The following is a 23,552-nucleotide window of genomic DNA, read 5'->3' as shown; positions in this document are numbered from 1 at the left end:
CTAGGTACGTAGGGGCTATTGCTAGGTACGTAGGGGCTTTTGCTAGGTACGTAGGGGCTAATGCCTTGTACGTAGGGGCTATTGATAGGTATGAAGGGGCTATTGCTAGGTACATAGTTGCTATTGCTATGTACATATGGGCTATTGCTAGGTACGTAGGTGCTATTACTAGGTACGTAGGAGCTATTGCTGGGTACGTAGGGGCTATTGCTAGGTACGTATGGGTTATTGCTAGGTACGTATGGACTATTGCTTGGTGCGTAGGGGCTATTGCTAGGTACATAGGTGCTATTGCTAGGTACGTAGGTGCTATTGCTAGGTACGTATGGGTCATTGCTAGGTACGTAGGAGCTATTGCTGGGTACGTAGGGGCTATTGCTAGGTACGTAGGTGCTATTGCTAGGTACGTATGGACTATTGCTTGGTACGTAGGGGCTATTGCTAGGTACGTAGGTGCTATTGCTAGGTACGTAGAGGCTATTGCTAGGTACGTAGAGGCTATTGCTAGGTACGTAGGGGCTATTGCTAAGTACGTAGGTGCTATTGCTAGGTACGTAGGTGCTATTGCTAGGTACGTAGGGGCTATTGCTAGGAACGTAGGGACTATTGCTAGGTACGTATGGGTTATTGCTAGGTACGTAGGAGCTATTGCTGGGTACGTAGGGGCTATTGCTAGGTACGTAGGTGCTATTGCTAGGTACGTAGGTGCTATTGCTAGGTACGTAGGGGCTATTGCTAGGTACGTAGGGGCTATTGCTATTACGTAGGTACGTAGGGTACGTAGGTACGTAGGTACGTAGGGGCTATTGCTAAGTACGTAGAAGCATTATGGCAAACTATCTTGTAATAGGTTTCCGTTATGAAAGGGATAAGTTCGTAAAGATGTTCATGTATTAACATCGGCCATGTCAAAATTTCACACACACACATGCGCGCACGCACGCACACAAGCACGCAAGCACACATGCGCGCACGCACGCTTATAAATTGTTCCCGTTACAGCAGGTAATGAGATCCATAATATATATACTCTGTAGAACATTATACAAAAAATGATGTACAAGCTCTCTCACTATTAATATCTTAACAACTCATTATCTCACGCATGTTAAAATGTTTAATTACATGAATTTGTTATAACGATGAGCTGTAACAAGTGTATATATTTGTTCTGTTCTGTGTTATTGTTACCTTCGCCCAAATGGGACCCAGTTACTTACAGTACTAAGTAGTTACCACAAACAACTTGCTTGTTTAAACATATACGCTACCATTTCTTTAACAAAAAAACGACACACAATCAAAATACTTTAAACATTAAAGTTATCTTTTTACTCAAACAAATAAGGATTAAAACAGTTGTCGTTTCTTGCCTTCACAAACAATATTTGCCATTACAAGAAAATCCTACCAGATTTGGTAGGATTTTTTTAAGTATTTATATTATGAAAAGAAGTATCATTTTCTCACTGTATTTTTTTTATAGTTAATAAAATTAGGTTTATAATAAAAGAATAAATAACTTAAATAAAAATAGTCAAAATAACACCGATAACATTGTTGTACAACGTGGCTAGACTTTCATCACGTGGTTGGTTCTGAAGACAGGGATTTAATCAAACTACGCTGGTTCGAGTCAAATCTCTGCGCGGAGGTCGTAAATACATAGCTTGAACCGGTATATGTCTGGAAAAAAACAACATAGCTACTGATTATTTCAAACGCCTTAACAATATTTAGCTATTTAACGAAAGGTTTCCTACCTGCAGTGTTTTCTTTGTAGCAGTATGGAGTAGTCACTTAATAGAGAAATGTAACCTTAATATATACTTTAAGGTCACAATATACTAAAAGATTTCCTCAAAAATCTATATATATTTAAAAGCGATGAAGTTAACAGAAAGTGTAAAATTGTGCGCATATAGACCCTCATAACCATACCTTTTCTTACAGAGCATTCCAAGCCAAATTGATTTAAACAATAAAAAGATAGGTCATGCGGTCTGATAGAAAGACATTGAAGCGAATTAAACGTCACTGTTCTGCGACCATCCTTTGACCGGCTTCTTTCCAGTTGATGAGGGTTGACCGCCAACTGCCTCATTTCTCATGTAGTCTTCGACTGTTTAAGCACAGCAGTGAATTTGTAGTACACAGCAATATTTTCCCTACCACGTGCAAGGAGAAATGTTTAAAAAAATGAAGTTACGCTAAGTGCACATACAAAGAAATTTGTCTTTAAAGAAATGCTTTTGATTTTAGAGAGTATGGAAATTGCACACCAAAATTATTTAGAATACTATTATCTAAATACATTTGGAGCAGGAGTATTGTACCAATAGCGACTGTCTCCTGCATGTATCGCTCTATAATTGGTCGATAGATATTAAGCTACGAGTTTGATTGACGGTTGGCCAGATGTTAATTGATATTCAACATGTAGAGTATTTGGCGGGTAAATAACACTCAGCTAATGCTTACGTATAAGTAAGAATCACCATTCTATACATGGATGGTGACGTCACTACGTTATTGTCACCTCTACACTAAGATGCATCACATATTCCTGGTTTGGGGATTTATGTCTCCGCCAAAGTAGTTCTGCGTAGGAATGAAAATGTTAATAATAAAAGAAAAATCGTTTGTATTGTGTGTTTAAAACGGAATGTTGTTTAAAGAAACGTTCTTTGATAAAGAAATAATCGACGGGTAACCGTTGGTTATTGCGGTAATAACCAACGGTATGGAGTTCCGATGCGTAGGAATTAAACCACGAGGGCGAGAAGATGTGCTATATGTGTAGTATAAATGATATATCTTCCACAAAGACATTAAGCTTAGAATAATGTTATATTTGTAACAATTATTAAATTTCGTGTTAACATTACATGATCACTTTGTATTAACCCGATCCATGTGACATTCTCACTAAAACATGTTGTATGTCATTACTTTTTAAATTGATCTTTCCTCAAAAGGATGTATGTTTTGTATATAATTGTCACGCATGCTGTTATTGCATATGTATGTTTATGGCGATGAGCTGTATGCTTAAGCTAAAATAAAATACTCTGTTCTGTTCTGTTCTGATAACAAGCATCGGAACAACATACCGTTGGTTATTACCGCAATAACCAACGGTTACCCGTCGATTATTTCGATTCTAACACGATTTCATTAATAAGTTATCCGCGATTTAAAGTTTATAAATAAGAATTATATAAACCGAACGTCCTCCACTTTTCCGCGAAAACGTGACGTCACCACAATAAATAAAATCATCTTCATTCATAAATAGTGTGCGGACAATCAAAGTGACGTCACTTTAAACAACCGTTGGTATATCGGGGTGATAACCAACAGTAGTTTTCCTTCTTTGTATATAGAAATCAAGTCACGTGCCGTGGTAGAATTATGTTTAAATGTGATTATGAATCTCTTTAAAGACTGATAGCGATTATCAGAAGCACGATTACCAAATCTACTTTCGGTTTTACTTTTCATTCGTAAAAGAAGTGCTTCCCACAATATCTTTCGCGTTAGTACACAGGTCAGTAAGGCCAGTGTGTACACAATGTATGAATCGCACGTTTATTAAGGCAATATACTTTACTTAAATAATATTTTATTGCATTTTCTTTTGTTCATGCATTCATACAAAAATACACATGATGCATAGTGCATAGAGTAGTTATAATACAAATTGATGTTATCGAATGTATAGAAAAAATCAAAAGGGTTGGGTCACACGTTTTAACAACATTAGATGACGACGCTTCCCAGTATTTCCGATTCGGTAAAAAGGGACATTCAAAGTGCACATCGTGAATGTAATATAAACAATTCAGTAAGTAAATAAATAGACTTTAGCTGACGACAAAAACATTTGGGAAAATGTATTAACAAAGAGTTAGTGTCATTCACTGTTTTACACTCAAAATGGTTTAGAGAAAAAATGAAGACTAAGTTTAAAGAGAATGTTATAATATAACACTTAACATATATTTATATATATGTTTAGTTCAGTTAAGTGTTATATTATATATATGTGACCAAAGCTACGAAAATCAGTCTTGTGTTCAAAAAATCACATTTTGACTTTTCGGCAATTTTGGATTCTCTGAACATTGTAGTTCACAAAAATGATATAGATTTTTTATTTATCACATTCAAAACTAATTTTATGACCTTCCAAAGTGACCAACCCTACATTTTACCGTCACTAAAAGTTATCATTTTATACAAAAAACAACGAAAATGTTCAAACAACAAGCACATTGTTTTATTAAAACAATAATCTTCCCTTTAGTCAAATAAATATTTATAGTGCAAAAAACTGACAACAGCATCATGGACATTTAAAATGTACCATTTGTGTTGCTATGGTAACGAATCTACATGTTAATAATCACCAGAGCACACAATCACGCCTTTTATAAATCTATGAATTGTATTTTCAATCAAGTGTTTGTTTAAAGGCAAACACAACATTAATTTCACTGTTTTGTAACTAGTTAAACGATAACAATCAATAATGTGTGTGTTCCATGAACAATTTCCTTTTTTTATTCAGTTACATGTGTATATAAGTATAATGTAACCTCAAACACAACAGAATGGAAAAACACAGCATTGAAAAGTGTTGGTTGAAAGAACACTTGGATAGAGCTACTAAATTTTTCAGTAAATGAAATAATCATTATTTATCATTATTTCTGATAGAGAAAAATAGACCAAATAAACAATAACTTAAACATAAAAATTGTTTGTTTTTGTTACTATGGAAACAATGTAGCAAACAAACAAAAATATAGGATTTTCATTGTAAAACATTATAAAATACAATATTCACACTGATTTTTTTCCAGTTTTTCTGATAGGCAGTTTGTGTCCATACAGTGAAAACAATTGCATGGTTAGATCTACATGGAAAAAATGATTTTTGTTTTGTAAATATGAGAAATAAAAAACTTGAAAACAAGCTTGAGCAATTAAAACAACAAAAGTTTGCATTGAACATTTCAAAACCAATATCAACTGACACATTTAGAAATCGTATACATGTTTTAGCTCTCCTAGGAATAGAGGATTTTTTGCATTGTTTGTGGGAAAATATATCACCCAATACCTTGGCGAAAATAAACACTGATACATGATGTATGTAATTGTTGTGGCACCATCAGAGAAGATCAGATGCGCATCTTAATGCATCTTCTTTTTTGGGGGGCACAGTCTGTTTTTTGTTGCTCACCAGTAGCACGTTTCGGACATGTCAAGTTTTTGGTTCATCTATGCGACAGAATTCACAAATGTTTTCAAATAAATACCACTGATGGTCCAGATCAAGCCCTTTCGCAAACATTTCTTATGGCAGGTTGTCACAGCTCACATTAACATTCACTTTCGAGACCTTCCTGAGAGTGATTCTGATTACTGGTGAGTCACTAAATTCCCTGCATTCCACAACACCGGGATGCTCCGCTGACACATGGAAATTGATGAAATTTGGTGACATTCTTTATGTGGTGAAACAATGTCGTAAGGTAATCATTCCTGTCTTAGATAACAACAGGATTGGAAGAGTCCCCCACAAGCTGGGGGATGTTGTGGCCCGTCCTTGACGATAACCCCACAGACGCAGCGACATCAGACAACATTTCTGCATTGAAGATTCTGTATCAAGATAACCATTTAATTAAGAAACAATTGCAAAATATAGTTTTCCTTTTATCAAATTATTATTTTGTTGTTGTTGTTGTTGTAATAGAAAACTACAAAGTTTGAAGGATGATTTTGCATGGGATTTTGTTTGCCATATCAAGAATTTCATACCAATAAAACAGCTGAAACTATTAAAATGAATATTTATTTTCCTGTTACAAGACATAAAGTACCTACACACTATTTTAAATTGATTTATGTTTTATTATTTTTATATTTTATTACATGGCAGAACTATACAATTGGATAGACCTATGGAAATGCAAACAAGGTTTATCAAGAAGGATCATGCAGGTCACATACACCATACTGTGATAAGGAATTTACCTCCACTTTGACTTCCAGATGCCAAAGTGCCAATCTGGTGTAAACTTTGTATGTCTTATCAACATAAAGCTTAGTGTGATGATTCTGTGTAAACCTGAATGTTAAAAAATAATTATTAAAAAAGGTCAGGCTACAATTTAAAATATGTATTTTGTAGTAATTGACTGACTCAAAAATGTTGACTCATTTCAATATATTATTTTAAGAGAATTTTCCTTTTGGGATTGATACCAGAGTAATTTTTTGTGTTAACATATTTACTACATATCAACATGCTTTACCATTTTGCAATTGCATTACTGCAAACAAATATTTTTAACAACAGGTTTAGCTAAATTAATTTCTCAACATTAAAAAAAGCTATCAGAAACACAATAACTAAGGGCTTGTTATTACCTACAAGAACTCCCCACAGAAGGTACCAGATGACTATGTTGTTTTTATTTTGGCCGCAACAGTTGTCACACTGAAAGTGAAAATGCTGTTCGCCAAGACCGTAACTTCCCAACCTGTAGAATATCAAATTATTGGTTATTTATCTACATAACACTTTTTTTTATAATAATAATTATTAATTAAACTTGTGCTTAAACATTTTTAAAAAGTCAACCTTAAATTTGTTTTGTTTATCAGCTTCTGCCACACGAAGTTCAGACTTTTCAATAAACGCAGTGTCTGATGTTTTTTTTGACAGCTTCTATATCAATATCAATATCAGACTCATCATGGTTTGACTCAAGGTCACTTTCATCACAGGAGCTTGAAATTCTATCAATATAGCTAATCTAATGGCTAAATAAAAAAAAATATACTCCTATATAGTATAAAGACTAGTCTTATACTATATAGGGGTATTTTTTTTAAGCCATTAGATTAGCTATATTGATAGAATTTCAAACTCCTGTGCTTTCATAATCATCTACCACATCAAACAAATCTTGAGTAGCGGGGTGAGAAGTTTCATAATAAAGTTCATTTACATTCGATAAATCATTTAAATTTAAAAACGAAGTGTCCTGGTCTTGTGAAATTTCACATGGAATAGTGTTGGTGTTAATAAATTGAGACATGATATTTTAAAGTCAAATTTAAATCTTCCACCATTTCATGTAAACAATTCAGTTGCTATCGTACAGTTTACTTCCGGTGTCGCGTGAGAATTGCAAGACCGTGAATTTCTTAAGATAAACCGGAAGTCTTGCATTTCTCACGTTACCTCCGTGAGAATTACAAACCCGCTGACCGTGAAAACATTAAGACCGATGTCCGATACAAGTAGCACTTATTTAATTTGAATTTGTAGTAGTTTTGTTAATATTAAAAGTACAAAATGACTTTTTACATCAAGAATGCAAACAACTACTGTTCGGATTGTTGTTATTTCCGGACATTAATGGTGAAAATTATTGCTGGTAAAAATTAAACGGTCCCGAGGTAAAACGGCCTGACAGGTTAAAACGGTCACTGTTTAAAATCAATGTGCTTACAACCGGACCCAAATTTTTATGAATATGTTTATACTGAAGTGTTACCACAAGTGTACTTAAAACGTTTAGATATCGCACATTCTGTGAACGCTTATATGTAGAAATTATGGTTAATTCTTAAGGTATTAAGTGTCTGTAAGTGTTTAGATTGAATTATAATGATTTGTTATCTTGGTAAAAAAAAATTTTAAATCCTGCCAAAATTACTTAAGATATGGGAACCAAAAAGTGAATATTGTTTTATTGTGTAATACATTTACAGTTATTTCATCATTTGTCAAGTTATTAACCAAAATAATTGTGCTGGTGTTGGAAATATTTTATATTTCTAATGGCTATTTCTAGCTTTTTCCCACTTTGTTTATTTCCAAAATATTGTTTCAAATTATAATTGTGGTGATGTGTTGTATGTATTGTCTATAGCTAGTAATACATTTATTATAATATATAATTACATTTGATTAATGTAAGACTCACTTTAATATTGACTGAAATAATGATATTGGTAACTTGGTAGCAGTGTATTATATTTTTCATTGCTTGCAAAAATATTTGCCTTTTCGATTTGCAAAACCAACATACAAACTGGCATTACCAGCTGATAATAATTGTCCTTGAGAAGTGCAGAACCTAGTAATTGTCTGAAATAATGATATTAATGGTGGTTGTGTCTTATATTTGGCTTAAAAAGCTAATACTTATTGCACGTTAGAAGTGCAAAAACAATCATTTGTGTAAAAAAAATATAATTGGTGGTGGTTTTGTCTTAATTTGCCATAATTATCTTATACTTATTGCCAGTGAGAAGTGCAATACCAAGTAATTGGCTGGAAAAATGATGTTGGCATTGTTAATGTGTCTTATCTTTGGCTTGACCAGCTGATAGGAATTGCCAGTCAGAAATGCAAGACCAATTATTTGTCTGACATATTGATGCTTGTGGTTCTGTTTTATATTTGGCTTGCTTAAGCTGATACAAATTGCCCCCCGAAAAGTTCAAGACCAAGTAATTGTCTGAAATAAAGTTATGTTGGTTGTGGTTGTGACCTATATTTGGCTTGACCTGCTGATACTTATAATGGATCAGAAGTGAGAGACAAAGTTGTTGCCTGAATTAAGGATGATGGTGGTTTTGTATTAAATTGTGCTTGACCAACTGATACTTACTTTCATTAGAAATGTGCCAGACCAACTAATTGTCTGATAATGATGTTGGTGGCAGCCGTTTCTTATAGTTGGCTTGAACATAAGATATGTATTACCCATGAAAAGTACAAGACCAAGTAATTAATAAAATCATGATGTAGATTGAGGTTGTGTCTTTTTACTCTTACGTGAGGCTTGACCAGCTGATACGTATTGCCCATGAGAAGCGCAAGACCAGGTAATTGTCTAAAATCATGAAATTAGTTGTGATTGTTTCTTATATTTGGCTTGACCAGCTAATAGGTATGGCCCATGAGGAGTGCAAGACTAAGTATTTGTTTGAAATAATGATGTTAGTGGTGTTGGTGTCTTATTTTTGGCTTGACCAGCTGATATGTATTGCCCGTGAGAAGTGCAAGATCAAGTATTTGTTAGAAATAATGATGTTGGTGGTGGTTGTGTCTTATATTATTGGCTTGAACAGCTGTTATGTTTTGCCCAGGAGAAGTGCAAGACCAAGTCATTGTCTAAAATCATGAAATTGGTTGTGGTTGTGTCTTATATTTGGCTTGACCAGCTTATATGTATGGCCTGTGAGAAGTGCAAAACCAAGTATTTGTTTCAAATAATTATGTTGGTGTTGATGGTGTCTAATCTTAGGCTAGACCAGCTGATATGTATGGCCGTGTGAAGTGCAAGACCAAGTATTTGTTTGAAATAAAGATGTTGGTGGTGATTGTGTGTTATTTTTGGCTTGACCAGCTGATATGTATTGCCCGTGAGAAGTGCAAGACCAAGTATATGTTAGAAATAATGATGTTGGTGGTGGTTGTGTCTTATATAATTGGCTTTAACAGCTGTTATGTTTTGCCCGTGAGAAGTGCAAGACCAAGCAATTGTCTAAAATCATGAAATTGGTTGTGGTTGTGTCATATATTTGGCTTGACCAGCTGATATGTATTACCCTTGAGAATTGCTAAACCAATTAATTAATAAAATCATGATGTTGATTGAGGTTGTGTCTTATGTGAGGCTTGACTAGCTGATATGTATGGCATGTGAACAGTGCAAGACCAAGTAAATGTTTTGCAAGACCAAGTATTCGTTTGAAATACTGATGTTGGCGGTGTTGGTGTCTTATATTTGGCTGACCAGCTGATATGTATTGCCCGTGAAAAGTGCAAGACCAAGTATTTGTTTGAAATAATATGTTTATGGTGGTGGTGTCTTATTTTTGGCTTGACCTGCTTATTTACCTATTGCCCATGAGAAGTACAAGACCAAGTTATTGTTGGAAATCATGAAATAGGTTGTGGTTGAGTCTTATATTTGGTTTGACCAGTTAATATGTATGGCCCGTGAGAAGTGAAAGACCAAGTATTTGTTAGAAATAATGATTTTGGTTGTGGTTGTGTCTTATATAATTGGCTTAAATAGCTGATGCCTATTGCCCGTGAGAAGTGCAAGACCAAGTATTAGTTTGAAATAATGATGTTGGTGTTGGTGGTGTCTTCTCTTTTTCTTGAACAGCCGATATGCATGGCCCGTGAGAAGAGCAAAACCAAGTATTTGTTAGAAATAATGATGTTGGTGGCGGTGGTGTCTTATCTTTTGCTTAACCAGCTGATATGTATTGCCCGTGAGAAGTGCAAAACCAAGTATTTGTTAGAAATAATGATGTTGGTGGCGGTGGTGTCTTATCTTTGGCTCGACCAGCTGATATGTATTGCCTGTGAGAAGTGCAAGACCAAGTATTTGTTAGAAATAATGATGTTGGTGGTGGTTGTTTCTTATCTTTAACTTGAACAGCTGATACCTATTGCCCGTGAGAAGTGCAAGACCAAGTAATTGTCTAAAATCATGAAATTGGTTGTGGTTGTTTCATATATTTGGCTTGACCAGCTGATATGTATTACCCGTGAGAACTGCAAAACCAAGTTATTAATAAAATCATGATGTTGATTGAGGTTGTGTCTTATGTGAGGCTTGACCAGCTGATATGTATTGCCCATAAGAAGTGCAAGAACAAGTATATGTTTTGCAAGACCAAGTATTTGTTTGAAATAATGATGTTGGCGGTGTTAGTGTCTTATTTTTGGATAACCAGCTGATATGTATTGCCCGTGAAAAGTGCAAGACCAAGTATTTGTTTGAACTAATATGTGTGTGGTGGTGGTGTTATATTTTTGGCTTTACCAGCTTATACCTATACCTATTGCCCATGAGAAGTACAAGACCAAGTAATTGCCTAAAATCATGAAATAGGTTGTGGTTGAGTCTTATATTTGGTTTGACCAGTTAATATGTATGGCCTGTGAGAAATGCAAGACCAAGTATTTGATAGAAATAATGATGTTGGTGGTGGTAGCGACTTATATAATTGGCTTGAACAGCTGATACCTATTGCCCGTGAGAAGTGCAAGACCAAGTATTAGTTTGAAATAATGATGTTGGTGTTGGTGGTGTCTTCTCTTTGTCTAGAACAGCTGATATGTATGGCCTGTGAGAAGTGCAAGACAAGTATTTGTTAGAAATAATGATGTTGGTGGTGGTTGTGTCTTATCTTTGGCTTGAACAGCTGATACCTATTGCCCGTGAGAAGTGCAAGACCAAGTATTAGTTTGAAATAATGATGTTGGTGGCAGTGGTGTCTTATATTTGGCTTGAACATCGGATATGTATTGCCCGTGAGAAGTGCAAAACCAAGTATAATTTTGAAATATCGATGTTGATGGTGGTTGTGTCTAATCTTTGGCTTGAACAGCTGATACCTATTGCCCGTGAGAAGTGCAAGACCAAGAATTAGTTTGAAATAATGATGTTGGTGGCGGTGGTGTTTTATCTTTGGCTTGAACAGCTGATACCTATTACCCGTGAGAAGTGCAAGACCAAGTATTAGTTTGAAATAATGATGTTGGTGGCAGTGTTGTCTTATATTTGGCTTGAACAGCGGATATGTATTGCCCGTGAGAAGTGCAAGACCAAGTATAATTTTGAAATAATGATGTTGATGGTGGTTGTGTCTTATCTTTGGCTTGAACAGCTGATACCTATTGCCCGTGAGAAGTGCAAGACCAAGTATTAGTTTGAAATAATGATGTTGGTGGCGGTGGTGTCTTATATTTGGCTTGAACAGCGGATATGTATGGCAGTGAGAAGTGCAAGACCAAATATAATTTTGAAATAATGATGTTGGTGGTGGCTGTGTATTACATTATTGGCTTGAACAGCTGATATGTATGGCTGTGAGAAGTGCAAGACCAAGTATAATTTTAAAAAATAATGATGGTGGTGGTTGTGTCTTATCTTTGGCTTGAACAGCTGATATTTATTGCCTGTGAGAAGTGCAAGACCAAGTATAAGTTTGAAATAATGATGTTGGTGGTGATGGTGTCTTATTTTTTGCATGAACAGCTGATACCTATTGCCCGTGAGAAGTGCAAGACCAAGTATTAGTTTGAAATAATGATGTTGGTGTTGGTGGTGTCTTCTATTTGTCTTGAACAGCTGATATGTATGGCCTGTGAGAAGTGCAAAACCATGTATTTGTTTGAAATAATGATGTTGGTGGTGGTGGTGTATTATCTTTGGCTTGACCAGCTGATATGTATTGCCCGTGAGAAGTGCAAGACCAAGTATTTGTTTGAAATAATGATGTTGGTGGCGGTGGTGTCTTCTCTTTGTCTTGAACAGCTGATATTTATTGCCCGTGAGAAGTGAAAGACCAAGTATTTGTTAGAAATAATGATGTTGGTGGCAGTGGTGTCTTATATAATTGGCTTGAACAGCTGATTCCTATTGCCCGTGAGAAGTGCAAGACCAAGAATTAGTTTGAAATAATGATGTTGGTGGCAGTGGTGTCTTATATTTGGCTTGAACAGCGGATATGTATTGCCCGTGAGAAGTGCAAGACCAAGAATAAGTTTGAAATAATGATGTTGGTGGCAGTGGTGTCTTATATTTGGCTTGAACAGCGGATATGTATTGCCCGTGAGAAGTGCAAGACCAAGTATAATTTTGAAATAATGATGTTGGTAGTGGTGGTGTCTTATCTTTGGCTTGAACAGCTGATACCTATTGCCCATGAGAAGTGCAAGAAAAGCTGATATTTATTGCCCATGAGAAGTGCAAGACCAAGTGTTTGTTAGAAATAATGATGTTGATAGTGGTTGTGTCTTATATAATTGGCTTGACCAGCTGATACGTAATGCCCATGAAAAGCACAAAAACCAGGTAAATGTCTAAAATCATGAAATTAGTTGTGGATGTGTCTTATATTTGACTTGACCAGCTGATATGTATGGCCTGTGAGAAGTGTAAGACCAAATATTTGTTTGAAATAATGATGATGGTAGTGGTGATGGTGTCGTATTTTAGGCTTGACCAGCTGATATGTATTGCCCGTGAGAAGTGCCAGACCAAGTATTTGTTAGAATTAATGATGTTGGTGGGGTCTTATATAATTGTCTTGAACAGCTGATATGTATGGCCTGTGCAAAGTGCAAGACCAAGTATTAGTGTGAAATAATGTTCTTGGTGTCGGTGGTGTCTTATATATGGCTTTAACAGCTGATATATGTTGCCCGTGAGAATTTGAAGACCAAGTAATTACTAATCATAATGTTGGTTGTGGTTGTGACTTATATTTGTCTTGACCAGCTGATGCTTAAAATATCTCAAGTTATGAATGAATGTGAGAGGCCAACAATGAATATACATTCATTATTCATACGTTCAAGCAATACAAGGTATGTAAGATTCGCGAGAAAGGAATTGAATTACTGAAATTTACTCAAGTTGTTATAGAAAGTATTTCTGAAATATTTTATAACATGTTTTATATGCCAGGCGCATTGGCAATATTGGTGTGTTCCCAGGTATGCATAGGTGTGATTAAAACACGGGGGACATGTATATCAGTAAGTAACAAACAAGAGACAAAAGATGGTCCATATCTTGAAATTTAATTGTAGATCAAAAATGTTAATAAGTAGGTGTTCCTACATTTAATTCTTTATACACCTGATATGACAAACCTGATATGACAAATTTTAAGATAAACATAATAACATTGCAATTGATAATGATAACAACGGGGCGACTTATATGAGTATTATTTATACAAAGCAAAGTCTCTTAACGTTGTTTGGTGAAAAGAAAGTTGTTCTTTTTTGTTTTAACAACTTCAAAAATATGCTTCATTTGTTGTTTTTTTATTTGGTTTTATTTTTTTGGATAAAGACATTTGTAACTGATTTCAGCATAGTAAATTTTTTGTTTAAAGTCATTTGAATACAGTGGTGAAATAACATAATTAGCAGAAGAAAATGGAACTTCTTTTTTGCAATAAATAAACAACTGCTTTGTGTAAATTTTTAAGCATCTTTGGATATGAAGGAAAATAACAATTGTAATAAAAATACAGCATACATTTTGAATGGTCAGTCATTCTGAAAAAAACAAACACTGTTTTTATTGGGATCATTAACAGAGGTTTAGAATAACAAAATGCAATGAAAGCAAATTATCGAACATTTGGTAAGTACATGTAAATTATAAGAACATGTGTGTTATAGATGAATTTTTTTTATCTTTTGCTTTCACAAGTTGATTAATCATCAATACAGTGTAAATTATATGTCAGGTATTATAACTAAGTAATCATTGATTGTTCTAACCAAACTATAATAAAATATGTAAATTAAATGAAATATAAAACCTAAGATGCTATTTAAAATACAGATAAATTCCTCACTGATATCAGCCTAGTTTAACTGCACATTGTGTTAAACAGTATTATAAGGTAATAGAAATTTATATATTGAAACAATGAATAATAATTTAAATAATACACTGTCTCCTCAGAACAATACATGTTTCATAAAACAAATAAAAATAGATATTCTAAGAAAATAGCAACAACAAAAAGTTTGTTGTGAACACAACAGTCAAGTTATGATGTAGAGGCATGACTAACAAAATCAGATGGTGAGTATTTTTAAGTATACTTTTCCTGTAAAATAGCGTGGTACTTGTGGAAAAAAATGCATTCAAATAATAAGGCTGAACATAAAACAATATTAAGTCTCTTAAAAGTATTGTCTTCAATACAAAAAGAGGCAAATACTATCAGACAACAACAAAATATATGGAATTAATGATTCCCTGTTGTAACATATATTTACATAAACACAAAACAGCAACATTTAAACAGAGCTTAATTTCTCACTACAATTTGATACTTTTTTTGGAAAATATTTTATAAATCATTCAAACGATTCTTGTTAACATATTTTTAAGGAATACATTCTATTAATAGTATAAAATGTCTGGGTTTAATATAAAGACAAAAAGTGATTGAGTATTTTTCTTTTTTATTATTGAACTGTTGTTTATTAACCAGAAAACAGAGACTTTAAGGTCTACCGGTAACCATCTGTTTGTTGAATGATATGATGTACAGGCAATAACTATGCAACAATCTGTATTTTACCCTTAAAATATAAGTTCATGATTGCTTCACTACAAAACTCACATGTTTCACTGATGACTTACAATAAGTAGTTCTAAACGGATTATCATTAACAGTACAAAAACAACTTATAATCATATCTACATAGATATAACAATGGAACAATATAACATCAAAAGTTACAACTTGCTGTAACGGTAACTTCTTTCAAGAAAATAATGAAACACTGTAGACTGTTATACTTTGATATAAAAACTGTAGCACACACAATAAAACAATAAAATAAAATATGTACACGCCATTGCTGCATAACTAGCAGTTTGATACTTATTATGAAGTCATGAAGTTTAACACACTTTCAAATTCTTACTTATGATTGTAAAACCATCATATATAAATGCCTCTTTCGAAGTATCAACTGTAATCAGTATCTTATCAACTGTACTGGACATTGCAAATGTCACATCGAAAGCCTTCAGTGTCCAAACCAGTTCCAATGCACTTCTCATGCACCCAACGCCCACACACATCACAGTTCAGCCACTTAAGTTGTCCTACGGGGTCAATACACTGCAGGGCATTACATAAATATGTGTGCCTGTCCCCAGAGGCCAACAGACGTCCTCGAATATAGTTCCGGAAAAATACTACGTGAGACTGTCCTAGTGTCAGTGCTGGGAGATTGTTCACAAGACATTCAGCCTTCTGCAAAAGAAATATTAAAGATTTTGATTGAAATCATGGATCGTCTTTGATAAATATCTTATACAATTGATGATCCAGTTATTCAAAATAATCATTATCAATCAAATTCACAAGTGCCAAATTTATTTCATTTTGCATTTCAATGAATTGAATAATTACTTCCAAATAATCATTGCACTTAAGTTTGCATTTAAACTTTAACTTTAACATCAATAGGTAATTTATTATAATAAAACAGATACCTCTCTAACTGTGTGAACTGACAATGCAAGGAAGAGGTTTCTCTATTTGTATTTACTCAAATTGTTCCATTTGTTTGATCGAATTTCTCCTGTTTTCAACAATACTAAGTTGAATTACAATTATTTTACCAACTCGTTTTTTAAGAACTTTTCTACTTGATTTTAAAGTGGAAAACAATTGTATGGCCAATCCCTGTGAAAGTGATTAGCCTTGGCTTAGGATTAATACCTAAATCTTCTGATTTGTAGTTGAGCGTTCTACTCATTGAACAAGCTTAATTTATTTAAATGGTAAATTAAATATTATCGAATGAATATCTTGGAAAACTTAATGAGATACTAAAAATACAAATATCCATACCATCAAAGTAAAGATGCCACAGCTTGTTCCATCAGTTTGTCTGTTCTGCGCTGTTGATGAAAAATGCCACTGATCCATTCCATCAGACATATAATTGGACCGGACGCTCATGAACTTTCTGAAAGATTATAAATTCAAAGCCATGTCACTTTTTTGAACCTAGATTTTATTGAAGTTGATATTCTTTGTTAATAGAATTGGGGATGGATCAAGCAGATGATTTCCAGTCAATAAATTGCATTGATAAATCTTAGGACCTTACAATGATTAAAAATTTAAAAAGTAAATAAGTGAATTAACATGAAAAACCTGATTTTCACTACCAAGTTTCTTGTTTCTAAAGATTAAAAGCTGACAAAACATATGTAAATTAATATTGCAATGTTCCATTTAATTAGTTTCCTTATTTTGATAGTCTATCAAGAAAATCCAGTGTTTTGAACTTGGCATGGTAAAGGGGACGAGTTTTTATTCCATGTCTCCTGCTTGCTGTTTCATATATAACTAATAGATTTGCAAGCTTTTTATTGTCTTTTGCACACACACGTATTGACATATGAGTTATATGAGTTGAAGCACATGTCCATTTTTTTTTTCTGCATTTAATTTTTAACATTTTTTTTTTCGCTTACCTGAAAAGCTCATAGAAAACCTTGTTGTCACCACCCAGCGAGTCATAAACATTAACAGTTTTGGTTTTTGGCTGGGCCACCAGCAAAACCCAATGGCTATTATTGCACCTGGGCACAATCAAGTCGTACATGGTAAAGTCCACCTATCGAAAAATAGTTCTGTATTAATTGTCATGTAATATATTTGGTGAATAATAGTATGCTTCAAATGTAAGATTTACCAATTATCCATTTAAATGATAAAATCCCTATCAATTGATGTTGCACGCGTGTTAATATGATAACTCAGTTAAGTTTATTGACATACTATATGTCTTGATAACTGGAGTTTGTAAACGCATAATTAAAATATATATTCAATATCACAAATGTGGTAAAAATAAACGGCTATTTAAGACCCAGACACAAGGAAACTAGGGAAATTGCCTTAAAAGCACACATTGTTATTTTACGGAACATAGTATATTGTCAGCCATTAGTGATATCAATTAACGAATTTGCTTGTTTTAAAAATATTTTTAAATACCCTATTTCTCACCCCTTATTGATAATTGCCCCCCCCCCCACCCATTGCAAACAAATAAATAAATAAAGGTTACATCAATATCTGTCAACATCCTCCTCCTCAAAGAGCTACCTTTCAACTGCATATGATATTTATCAAATATCACATTCTTTTTCTTTTTTGAAAACAAAAATCATATAATACTAATAGTACCTTGGAAAATCTGTATGTCGTAAAATTCCCAGCCTTCCATTGAGTGGCAGCATACGATGGGAATGAAAACATTCTATTTTCTCCAGGACACCAACTGTCTGTCGACTGTCTTGACAATAGTTTCAAATATGCATTGACTATCTGCAAAATACCATTGAAAGACTTATCAGATTTAGCTACACATTAAAACTTCATATTATATATGTTTATTAAAGGAATCCTGACAGAAACAAGCAAATTCGTAGATTCGATATCCTAGCAAAAATTCAGTTTGTTAATAGATGGTTGCAAATCCCTGGGTATATGGTATAATCTTTCAAAAATATTTAAGTGTAGGGTTATTGTTGTTGCTATTCTCCTCATTAATAACTATACACCCATGCAGTTTCATATTGAAATCTTGTAGCATGATAAAGCCCTGAAAAGTGGCACAATATAAACCAACAAAGAACTCTTGTGAAGGGTTTTGATTCATGGTCATGGTACTTCTTCTCAACAATATCTATACATCAATGAAGTTCCATGTTGATATCTTAAAACATTTGTGAGATATGGCCATTCAAACTTTTGTGACAGACGGACGGACAGACTGTCGCCGATTGACAGACGTCAAAAAGCAATATATATATATATATATATATTATGTAAATTACCTGATCATCTACCCAGTTGTTGCCTTCCAGAGTTTGCATCAGTCTTAAAATTGTGTAAGCTTTTGTATTCTGGTGTTTAATTGCCCATTTGTTTTGCATAATCCGATTATCTCGTTTTGATCAAGTATTATCCAAACTTAACTGACAAAAAGGTGTCATAAACCACACTGGGTGGTCCAGACAGTGTCATTTAACACGATAGATGCCACCATGTCTCCTCTTTCTGGTAGTATTAAGCAGTCATTTGGATGAATAATTAACGCCGATGTACTTAACAGTTGCTTAAATTAGATATGTGACATATGGTCAAATATAAAGTCATGTCCAATTTAGATTATCAGAAATTTACACCGTAAAGATACTAGCCCGATTAATTTATTAAAGTATTTAATAATTATAAAATTTACGTAAAAAAACAAGTAACGTATTTAGAGTGTATCAGTCAATTAAAAAGACGTCATTCCATATTAAGATTTAATGTTACGACAATAAACGATCGACATCATAAAAAAGAAATTACGTTTGACAGCAACGGGGGTAAATAATGTTTGAAAAACAAATATTTATACAGATATATGTGTGTTAATTTTAATATTTGTCACTCGTACTCATTACAATGAACACAACTAAGGCTTTCAGTAAGTCATGTACCAGATGTCCCTACGTATTTCACAGCTTCACATTAGCATGATAAATTGACATAGTAGAAATATAATTTTAATGTTCGAAGATGAATGAACCCTGAAAAGAACGACAATACTCATTACATCAACATCTACAAGGATACTCCCATTATTACAGAATAAACGAATTTACCCGGTGCCTCAGTGAGAAAGTTAATCATGAATGTCGCCGTACTCGATCATCGGCCACTTGGTCGGGTCATTTTTCCAACATCCAGTTTGCAATTTGTACGGACATTCATTAAGTCCAATTAGTTTTATTTTCTGATCATATCGGGCTTTCGAAGTGCAATCTAACCCTTCATAATAGTCAAAAGACATTTTAAACACCAATTACAGGACATTTAATTACCTATCGACTTCCCAATAGGAATGCAATTGACGAAATATCAGCAGAGGTGCTCAATCAGCGTAGTAAATCGACCGTATCTAGGGCATTGTTTTCACCGTCGCTAGGGACTGCCCCTTTTGTGACGTCATCGCGATAAGGTCAATTCTGTGAAATGCAGGCTCCAGAAAAACAATAAAACTACACTAAAAAATACGGTTGGGGGACAATTTTCAGCTGAAAAGATTTACAATGGGTTAAGTGATTGTATCTCTGAGACTGTGTGGTCATTTCTGTTATTAATTGCGATATCTTCCTAATTAATGTTTACGATTGTTTTACTAGTTGCGGCCCAACTGTCAAAATAATGATGTGTTTTCTTACCACTCAACGTGATTTCGACTGATTTGTAATGCACGTTTTTCAACGGAGCACAGCGAGTGCCACGCTTTCAAAATGGGTGGAAGGAATCGAAATATAAAAACAATCGGTTAGCCAATTTCTTTATATTCCTTTACAATTTTATATGTCGTCTGCAATCTATTTCCATTTTAGCTTATTTAAAATTTGCAATTTGGTTAAGGGTTAAAAAGCAGAATTGTTAAGCCTTTGAAATATAATGGTGACTCTTATTATCCACCATACCTGGATTTTTAAAAAGTAATTACGTTTATTTATTTTTAGAACTTTGTTTAGGAAATTTATCGAAAAAATGCAGTTGAATAAAAACTCATTTGTTGGTTTTTGACAATAATTTTCTGTGAAATGTTGCTAACTTGACCTCGAATATGTATATAGCTTTGTATTTATTCAACTTACGGTAGTGCAAATCATTCCTAACTTTAGATTGAGATTTTGCAAATTAGTGTAAAAATGTATTGGTTTTAAACCAAAATATGAATAAAGCAAAAGAAATAGTGAATGTCAAAAATGTGTTTATGTTATTCTATCCGTCTTTAGCTTTAAAATTTTATATAATTTGACAAAATTGTACCACATTGAATGAAGAAAAACCAAAGCGAAGTTTTTATGCATTTTATCCCTCCCATGATCCTTAAACGTTTTAAATACACATATTATTTGCGTCAATTAATAATACACAAGAGTAGATGTGTATTTTTTTAATCAATGAAAAATGCTTTTTGAAATATTTGCATTGCAGGCTGGTATAGTGTATGAAAAGTTATTTTAAATTCTACCACGGCACGTATCTTATTTTCCTTATACAAAGAAGGAAAACTACCGTGGATTTTTCCCCGATATACCAACGGAGATAAGTATGAAGTCACTTTGATTGTCCGCACACTGTTTATGAATGAAGACGACGTAATTTGATTGTCATTGTTGTTATTACGTCACGTTTTCGCGGAAAAATGGAGGACGTTCGGTTAAAATAATTCTCATTTATAACCTTTAAATCGCGGATACGTTAGTAATGAAATCGTGTTAGAATCGAAATAATCGACGTGTAAGTGTTGGTTATTGCGGTTATAACCAACGGTTTGTCGTTCAGATGCTTGTTATCAAACCACTCGGGATACGCCCTCGTGTTTTAATTCCTACGCATTGGAACTCCATACCGTTGGTTATTACCGCAATAACCAACTGCTAACCGTTTTTTCTTAATTCTACCACGGCACATGACTTGTTTTCTATATACAATAAAGGAAAACAACCGTGGGTTATTCCCGATATACCAACGGTTGTTTAAAGTGAAGTCACTTTGACTGTCCGCGCACTGTTTATAAATGAAGACGACGTCATTTTATTTAATTGTTGTGGCGACGTCACGTTTTAGCGTCAAAAGTGGAGGACGTTCGGTTAATATAATTCTCATTTATAACCTTTAAATCGCGGATAACTAATTAATGAAATCGTGTTAGAATCGAAATAATCGACGGGTTACCGTTGGTTATTGCGGTAATAACCAACGGTATGTCGTTCCGATGCGTGTTATCAAGCCACTCGGGCTACGCCCTCGTGGTTTAATTCCTACGCATCGGATCTCCATTTGTCCGGCGACAAATTCTTTGACGTACGCATGTGCTCTGCACAAGAACACAGCTCATATCCAGCTATACAAATTTTCATGGAGGAATGGACTGGTTCGAGGGTTTAAAGCGGCGGTGTCCGGATTTAGTTCTCCGTAAACAAGAGAAACTTACATCTGTGCGTGCACGCATGTTAAATCCAGAAGTCCTTAATAAATACTTCGACCGGCTCGGTGCCGTTATCGCAGAAGGTAACTTGTCTGCGCATCCGGAGCGAATCTGGAACTGCGATAAAAGGGGGTTCAACATGGAGAATAACCCTGTGAAGGTGTATGCTGACAAAGAGGAACGATCTGTTGTCAGCAAAGTAAGCGCCAAATCGTCAAACTTGACGGTAATGGCCTGTGTCAACGCTGCTAGGACTCGAATATGTTCATAACCAAAGGTAAAACTTCACTCTCCCTGCTGACATACCGGACAGAGGATGCACCAGAGGGTAAAAATGCCGTTGATATATATATGTGTATATGTTTATATGTATATGTGTATGTAGGTGTGTACGATTGTGTATATATGAATATGTATGTATATGAATGTATGTGTGTATGTATGTGTGTGGAATCTTGATCCATAACATTATATGTAAACGTTTTACATAATTCACTCTCGTCTTAGATATTTAAACAGTAAACTGGATATATCATTACTGTATAACACCCACATTCCATTATCGTATGCCTTTATCCATTTTTTGCATCTCTTTGTTTCAATTGTTTGTTGTTTTTGTTCATTTTGTTCTTTTTTCTAGTTGTTTGTTTTCTTTCCCTTTATTCCATTGTATATGTCAATATGAAATGTTTACTATATTTGTACATACACATCACTTTTACATCAAACACAAAATCATATAAAACTTTCATTGACCTATGTCTTCTTATAAAAAAAACAACTGGACACTCTAAAATTTATCATGTACTCAACCATCTTTTTATATGAGTATTAAAATTTGTACTTTGAATGTAAAAGGGCTAAACAATAAAGACAAACGCATAAAAATCCTCAAATGGTTAGATGAAAAAAATATAGTATATGCCTTTTACAAGAATGTCACTTAACACATACTTAAGCACACACCATAAAAGATGAATGGGATGGAGACATCTATCTCAGTGGACAACATACTAATAAACAAGGCATTGCTTTTCTGATTAAAAATAATATAGGGATCACAGTTGAAAACTTTAACGAAATAATAACTAGTAGACAAGAAAGTATAGATATAAAAAAATACACGAAACACAATTAACATTAATTAACGTTTACGGTCCTAACCTAAATGAATCCAATTTTTACGAAACATTACAATCCTTTATAATAAATAACCAAGATAAAAACATTACGGTCGGAGGTGATTTCAATATTGTTCTTAACCCATTATTAGACAAGAGCACCGCCTTGCGGGTGCAGACCGCTCATCTATTTTCTTTGTAAAGGTGAAGGGACTCTCATTTTCAATCACAAAGGAGGGAGGAGTGGAGTGAAGAGGGGTGTATAGTGTGGGGTTGTGGACATTTATTACATTATCTTCCAAAAAAGCGAAAAAAAAAAAAAAAAAAAAAATCGGGGGGGGGGGGGGGGGTATAGTGTGAGGGTGTGGTGATAATTTGTGAGATGATCTTAAAAAAAAAAAAAAAAAAAAAAAAAAAAATCAAAAAAAAAATTTGGGGGGGGGGGGGTGGGGGTATAGTGTGAGGGTGTGGTGGTCATTTGTGAGATGATCTTATAAAAAAAAAAAAAAAAAAAAAAAAAATTAGGGAGGGGGGGGGAGGGGGGGAGGGGGGGGGAGGGCACGGGGGATGGTTTGGGTGAAGTCTATTGTGGTATGTCAGGTAAGAGTAGTTTCATCAAAGTATCAATCAAATCTAATCATAAATAAAGAAGTTATGGCAATTTTAGCAAAATTTAATAATTTGACCTTGAGAGTCAAGGTCATTCAAAGGTCAAAGTAAAATTCAAGTTGCCAGGTACAGTAACCTCATGATAGCATGTAAGTATTTGAAGTTTGAAAGCAATAGCCTTGATACTT

General features: G+C 34.2%; 1 protein-coding gene and 1 long non-coding RNA gene across 2 annotated transcripts in view; one reads left to right on the top strand and one right to left on the bottom strand.

Moving 5' to 3' along the window:
* The window catches only part of LOC127850143 (uncharacterized), a 341,679-nt gene that overhangs the window by 174,920 nt on the left and 143,207 nt on the right, over positions 1–23,552 (top strand). The gene's annotated exons all lie outside the window — the stretch shown is intronic.
* Positions 4,889–7,188, bottom strand: LOC127850157 (uncharacterized). The gene is made up of 3 exons (XR_008035086.1): positions 6,445–7,188; positions 6,049–6,142; positions 4,889–5,659 (listed from the first exon to the last, which is right to left on the bottom strand). It is a non-coding gene; the product is annotated as an uncharacterized LOC127850157 (long non-coding RNA).

The sequence above is a fragment of the Dreissena polymorpha genome, chromosome 11 (assembly GCF_020536995.1).
Source record: "Dreissena polymorpha isolate Duluth1 chromosome 11, UMN_Dpol_1.0, whole genome shotgun sequence".
Taxonomy (NCBI): domain Eukaryota; kingdom Metazoa; phylum Mollusca; class Bivalvia; order Myida; family Dreissenidae; genus Dreissena; species Dreissena polymorpha.
The sequence above is the reverse complement of the archived record's forward strand: the minus strand, read 5'-3'. Positions and strand labels throughout refer to the sequence as shown.